This window comes from Patiria miniata, unplaced genomic scaffold (genome assembly GCF_015706575.1).
Source record: "Patiria miniata isolate m_02_andy unplaced genomic scaffold, ASM1570657v1 HiC_scaffold_17, whole genome shotgun sequence".
Taxonomy (NCBI): Eukaryota; Metazoa; Echinodermata; class Asteroidea; order Valvatida; family Asterinidae; genus Patiria; species Patiria miniata.
In genome coordinates, this window is record NW_024037055.1 from 3,268,024 (window position 1) to 3,275,679 (window position 7,656).

The 7,656-nt window shown below is 38.8% G+C and overlaps 1 long non-coding RNA gene across 1 annotated transcript; it reads right to left on the minus strand.

The window, feature by feature from the left end:
* Window positions 1-1,346: 1,346 nt before the first annotated feature.
* Window positions 1,347-7,440, minus strand: LOC119723482. The gene is made up of 3 exons (XR_005270547.1): window positions 3,247-7,440; window positions 2,875-3,014; window positions 1,347-2,689 (listed from the first exon to the last, which is right to left on the minus strand). It is a non-coding gene; the product is annotated as an uncharacterized LOC119723482 (long non-coding RNA).
* Between the last annotated feature and the right edge of the window lie 216 nt (window positions 7,441-7,656).

The following is a 7,656-nucleotide window of genomic DNA, read 5'->3' on the forward strand; positions in this document are numbered from 1 at the left end:
CAAGGTATAAAACTTGGATCCTCTGCATTTTAGTAGTCAGGGGCGTAAATCCGTGGGGGTGGGGGGGGGGGGGATTGGGGTATATATATCCCCACTTTTTGACCGGGGTATAGGCTATTGAACTATCCCCCCACACTTTTTCGTGATGAGAAAAAAATGAGGATTTCCTTTTTTTCATATTTTTCGAACATCCCAATAATATTAAATAGCACTGAAAAGTGGAGAAACCAAGTGCAAAAACTTTAATGTGCTGTTTTGATGTAAGCGCGAATAAATACATATTTATATCCTGAAGAGCGCCCCTTACATGTGGTGTCCAGCCCCCCCCCCTCCCCTTTTTGAATTTCCACGGCCGGGCAATTTTTGGATTTTGGTCATCCCCCATTCCCATAGGCGTCGCCAGGATTTTTTCTAAAGGGGGGCAAAAAATTTTTTTGCCAAAAAAGGCTTGTATTTCTCAACACATTCTCGATTTATCAGTTTTAGAGGGGGGCAGGGACATTCCCCCCCCCCCCCAACTCATTAAATTTACACCACTTTGTCTTCGCGCCTCTTTTTCTTTTCTTTTTTTTCTTCCTTTTTTCTTCCTTTTTTTATTTTTTTTATTTTGTTTGCTTTTCCAGGGGGGGGGGGGGGCAAGTGCCCCCCTTGCCCCCCCCCCCCCCCTCGCGACGCCCATGCCCATCCCCCCACTCGCCGTCACAGATTTAGGCCACTGATGCAGTGGTTATTTTTTTACTCGCTCTGTATTACACTTTACACTTTGCTAAACACTTCAACTTCTTAAACAAAATTAGGTAGAAAAGACATTTATTATCATTGTTATTATTTTTCAGAACATTTATTTCCATACCTTCAAAAATATAAATGATACAATTACGAAAAACACTAAATGTAACAATGTTACACCGAAGAAAAGTGAGAACATTAATAAACAAGAAATCGAATAAAATATACAAGATGAAGTATGCGAGATAAAGGTATGGAGGCACTTTCAAGAAGCCGAGGCTTGTACTGAAATGCCTTTAAATGAATTAATATATAAGTATTTAGGATAAACTGTGCATCTATGCTTGAACTAAAAGTAGTAGTTATGAGTAGGTTGACGAGGATATTTAAAAACACACTTTAATTTCTGGCCTCATAAATATTAGCTCTTTCAAAGGTTGTCAGCAGAGCAGGCGATATAAACCCACAAATAGGAAAAGCTGATGATTCCATTTCCAATCCTCTGTTATTTATTTATACATTTCTTTACCCATGGTATGCCCAAACAGTTTAATACCGGTTTTCATTGGCACCATGCATAAATTACAAGTTATTAAAATAATAAAATGAAGCAAATACGAATATTTACACAAATAAAACTATATAAAAGTTCATTTTTAACATTCCAGTATGTAGGCACGAATTGCTGAACACGGGATGGGCGAAAACCCCGCGAAAACCCTCTTGGGAAAAAACACGGGGAAATTCACGATCCGGCTCCAAATTACCGTGGCAACCAAGTTTATAACTCCGTAGATCAGCGCATATTGAACTAAGGCGAAATAAAAGAAAGTCATGTTTAGCGTCTTCGCCCGCCTCCTTTTTGGAGGCCGCCTCCTTTTTCTTAATTGAAAATTATAAATGTATGATAATCTTTTTCGGGAAAAAGTCGTATTTTTAAACTCCAAGTACTGGTATGTATTTTCCTGAGTCCGAGTGGCGGCTATTAAAAAAAGCTGGCGGCCTTCTTGAAAAAATAGCCCGGCCGGTCGTTTGGCCAAAATGGGTCATCGGGCGGCCATTTTGGGGAAAAGGGGGGGGGGGCTCCTAAGTTCCTTTTTTCAACTTGGCAGGACGCTAAACATGTTTTTATTTTATATTTGGCCTAAAGTGGTAGTGGCAGAAATATCATTTGCTAATGGCTTGTGCCTAGGGAATCGTTCTTTATAATAGTTCATGTAAATTATTCCATATTTGCACCACTCACAGCGAAGCTTAGGGCATATCATTACTTTTGCGAAAGGCATTTTTAATGAAATGTTTAACTCGATTGTCTTGTTTCACGAATCTACACAAGTGGTGTGAACAAGATTCGTTATATACGTGTATTATACAAAGGAGACATTTTTGTTCAGACTTTTGAAAACAAAAATAGCCTTTTAAGGCTTGACTCAGAAAATGGAAACCGATTCAGTCTAGCAAACGTCTCTGCTGGAGGGAGGTACATTTAAGGATCATCCGTGCGGTTATTTTAATACAGACATTTTGTTGAATATTCTAGTGGAACATGTACCTTCCTCCCCCTACAGTACTACAGTATTCTAAACTTGGCATATTTAAGCTTACAAAAGTTTGAGGAACATAATCACGACATCTGTTTCACTTTTTCAACGTGTAGGCCTCGACTTAATGCGGGGTGTCGTTTTGGGGGACTCAAGTTGGCGTAACCTTTCAGAGGGATTTGAAATGGGATGTGTCTTTATATCACTTGACATTCCCCTCTACTTTATAGGGATAAGTTCTTCGGATCAGTAAAATTTGAATTTTTTTTTAGAGAAACTAACTGAGATCTTTCAGGAATCATTTTAAAATTTAAAGTGGAGTGTTGCTAAAACTGGCGTTAATTCCTCCTTGAGTGAACAACTGCACTCCGTGATGTATATTGTCACCGTCTCTGCTGCTTACACGAAGCAAGAGGAATCTGCAAAGATACAAAAAAGATCTAATTTTTAGTCAATTTTTTTCACAATCGAAGCACAAACCAACTTTTGGATTAATGCACGTAGAGTAGATATTTCACACAAAAATGGATGTGTGCCACTGCCCGAAGGCGAAGACAAAAATTGTGAAAAAGAAAAAAAAATCTGAATATCTTTTTCTAATCACCTCAAGAATTGTTGAAGACTTGCCCTGCAAGCAGGCCATCAGTCCTTCCGTCGGTCCTCCGCCCTGCTTCCGGTTCCTTGGGATTCGGAATCGTCTGAAGCTTCATCCAGAATGATCTATCATCTTGCAGACCCTCAACTCTGCCAGAAGATTAGAAGAAACACATGAAAGAAAATGTATGCGGGATAATTATGCGCCTGTTGCTCTTGTTTTATTTGTTGAATTGTGAAAGTGTTGAGTTATTATTCTTTTAAAAATAATGTAGATTAATTTTCTTGTAGATTTATCATTGTCTTAATCGTAGACACAAGCAAAACCACTTGAGACAACTCAAGACTTTTTTCGAAAGGAAAGTATCATCAATGTTTTTACCCAAGAAAGCAGTAATGGAATTCTCAGCAAGCAGGGTCTTCAAGTTTGTCCGTTGTTCCTCCTCCCTGCTTCCGGTTCCTCCCCATCTGACAGCAACACTCGGCATGTCCTCATAATCTAACTGCAATTGGCTGAAAATTGACTTAGAAACAAGAAAACAAATCTGCCTAGCAGAGCTAGGTTAAGTCAGTAAAATGTACAGTGATGTGATATCAGTTGGTCAACTAACCACGTTAATGCACCGGTAGTGAAAATAGGTAAAATGTGGTCCTTACCTGACCAATGAATGAAACATACAACCATATATATAGATATGACAAATGTACAGTGATTTCTTGGTCAACTTACCACTATTGTAGTGAAAATACAGGTAAAATGTGGTCCTTACCTGACCAATGAATGAAAGATATATTGCTAGGCCTAACTATAAGAGTGGTCCTTACCAGACCACTGTAAATTGGGTCCAACCGTAGAGAAAGAAAGTTATTACTTGGCCTTCTGGTCGCGAAGTAATTCCAGTTTGCGCGAATGGGACAACTTAGTATAAATACTGGTCGCGAAGTCTCTTAGAAAGTGTACCTTTTTCAAGCTTGCCGCAAGCAACGCGAACCTGTACATGGGAAACAATATTCAAATTGCCGACCTGCGCTGATCGGACTTATCGGGAAAAAAAGTTAATGTCAATCAAAATCACCACTGGTTTTGTGGGTCTTAAAATAAACCAATTTTCCATTTTGTTTTACTCTGTAGACTCGGGGGATATTTCACAAAGTGATAACGGGCTCAGTATGCGAGTTAACAGGTGTCATCACCTGATTATTATTAGCAACATGGCCCTAACACAGGCATTGCCGATCTTTGGGAACGGATGCCTTATTAAATAGAAGATCAACTCACGCACAATAATCTATGTTATTATGCCATTTTCGACAAGGATCAGACTGAGACTATTTCATGTCGGAGAATTATGGATAAACCATCACCGTGGAAATTAAAATAATCCACAAAGACAAAGTAAGATTTGCTCACATGGCCCTATGTCATAAATACAGAAGAAAACATGAGACAAAAATATGAGTTTGGCAGAAATTTCTAGAAAGTGGCGACGAAAGGTTTTGAATATGCATGGCCCTAAAATATTTTTGCACAATGCATATTAATGTAGAACGATGAGAAGACGTAGACATGAATACAATTTCAAAGTTTGATTTGCACACATGGCCCTAACATATTTCACATAACAAAATCCCAACAAGGGTCGATAAGTAAATAACTCACAAGCAGAAAGTATTACGGTGCATGATTTAACAATGATTCAAGAGCAAAAGTTTGATTTGAAAAAGAAATACGCAACTTGATTACTACTACACATGGCCCTACCATATTTCACAAAAATCATTAAAATTTAGAACCTGGTAGTAATTTAAGTACTCGTAAACACATTTTTGTACTCGAACTCCAACTTGTACTCGCGTAACTTTGCTCGGACTCCGTCGAGCTCAAATGCAAAATTTATTCGCACTCGCCGAACACGAACGGGTATACCCGTGTAACTTTGTACGTACTCTTACCAACCCCGACGCAGAATGGCGAAATAAGATCACTATATTACACATGGCCCTATTCCATATTTCACAAATATCAATAAAATTTAGAACCTGGTAGTAATTTAACTACTCGTGAACACATTTTTGTACTCGAACTCCAACTTGTACTCGGGTAACTTTGCTCGAACTCGAGCTCAAATGCGAGCTTTGTTCGCACTCGAACACGATCGAGTATTGTACGTACTCTTTATTACCAACCTCGTACGAACTCGAACTCATCTAAAAACGTTTGTCGTATTCGAACTGTGTGACTTTGTTCACACTCGAACTCGGAACACAAACTCGTAATCTGTAACTTTGTTCACTGAATCGAACGATTGTGGTAGGAATATTTTCTCCAAAACAGCAAAGAAATTAAACACGTCATGACCCTAACTTAGTTGACACAATATAGAAAATGTAGATACAGCAATTAAAACTGCGAAAAACAACTTTTTGTATACCATGGCCCTGGATATTTACAAAAGCAGATTTTAACATTTCATTTGCAGATGGTCACATGAGGTTGCGAAGAAAGTCTACAGTGCGTATAGGCTACGTGCATATGAAGACTTTTCTTCCAAAAAAAGAAGAAGGAATTTCAGTCAGATTTCAACACATGGCCTTATGCATTCTGCACAACGAATTCCAGTCAAATTTCAGGGAAATACCACTATTTAAGTTAAACAAAGGATTTTTTGATTACAACTCTACAAAACGTATACAAAAGACACATGTCCCTAGATTTTTCTACACAAGATTGAGTTGCACACACAGACAAAATCTAGGTCGGGTTGTGAGTGGCAAAAGGGGGAATTTCTACCAAACTTTCTACAAAGAAAGATTTCTACACCCGAAGGTCGATATACATCGTCCTATTTTCTACCTGTATACACAAACATATCGGACAAAATGATTGACAGCCAGGTTTTTCGATTCTTGGTCTTCGAACCCGAACACGTACCGAACCCAAAACACAAACTCGCACTCTTTACGAACGAGTGCCCCACCGCTATGGTGTTTTAATCCGCACCCGTAGGTCGATATTCATCGTTTCATTTTCTACCTGTATACACAAACATATCGGACGAAATGATTTTTTTTTCGATTCTTGTTCTCGAACCCAAACACGTACTGACTCCCGAAAACGAACTCGCACTCTTTACGAACGGGTGTCCTACCGCTATAGTGTTTTAATCCGCACCCGTAGGTCGATATACATCGTCCTATGTTCTACCTGTATACACAAACATATCGGACAAAATGATTTTTTTCTTTCGATTCTTGTTCTCGAACCCGAACACGTACTGACTCCGGAAAACGAGCTCGCACTCTTTACGAACGAGTGTCCCACCGCTATAGCGTTTTAATCCGCGTCCGAAGGTCGATATACATGTACATCGTCCTATTTTCTACCTGTATACACAACATATCGGACAAAATGATTTTTTTTTTCGATTCTTGTTCTCGAACCCGAACACGTACTGACTCCGGAAAACGAACTCGCACTCTTTACGACCGAGTGTCCCAACGCTATGGTGTTTTAACCCGCACCCGGGCCGAAGGTCGATATTCATCGTCCCATTTTTTACCTGTATACACAAACATATCGGCCCTAAGATATTTTTGCACAATGCACATCAATGTAGAACGACGAGAAAACGTATAGACATGACTGAAAATTTCAAAGTTTGATTTGTACACATGGCCCTTAAATATTTTACATAACGAAATCTCAACAAAGGGTCGATAAGTAAATAACTCACATGCAGAAGGTATTGCGGTGCAAGATTTACCACCGATTCAAGAGCAATGTTTGATTTGAAAAAGAAATAAGCAAAATGGCAAAATATGATTACTAATTCACATGGCCCTACTATATTTCACAAAAATCATTAAAATTAAGAACTTGGTAGTAACACGATCGAACACGATCGAGTATTGTAGTACTCTTTATTACCCAACTTCGTACGAACACGAACTCGAACTCGTCTAAAAACGTTCGTCGTATTCGAACTGTGTGACTTTGTTCACACTCGAACTCGGAACACAAACTCGTAATCTGTAACTTTGTTCACTGAATCGAACGATTGTGGTATGAATATTTTCTCCAAAACAGCAAAGAAATTAAACACGTCATGACCCTAACTTAGTTGACACAATATAGAAAATGTAGATACAGCAATTAAAACTGCGAAAAACAAGTTTTTGTATACCATGGCCCTGGATATTTACAAAAGCAGATTTTAACATTTCATTTGCAGATGGTCACATGAGGTTGCGAAGAAAGTCTACAGTGCGTATAGGCTTCGCGCATATGAAGACTTTTCTACAAAAAAAAAAGGAATTTCAGTTAGATTTCAACACATGGCCTTATGTATTCTGCACAACGAATTCCAGTCAAATTTCAGGGAAATACCACTATTTAAGTTAAAAAAAGGATTTTTTGATTACAACTCTACAAAACGTATACAAAAGACACATGTCCCTAGATTTTTCTACACAAGATTGAGTTGCACACACAGACAAAATCTAGGTCGGGTTGTGAGTGGCAAAAGGGGGAATTTCTACCAAACTTTCTACAAAGAAAGATTTCTACACCCGAAGGTCGATATACATCGTCCTATTTTCTACCTGTATACACAAACATATCGGACAAAATGATTGACAGCCAGGTTTTTTTCGATTCTTGGTCTTCGAACCCGAACACGTACCGAACCCAGAACACAAACTCGCACTCTTTACGAACGAGTGCCCCACCGCTATGGTGTTTTAATCCGCGTCCGAAGGTCGATATTCATCGTTTTATTTTCTACCTGTATAC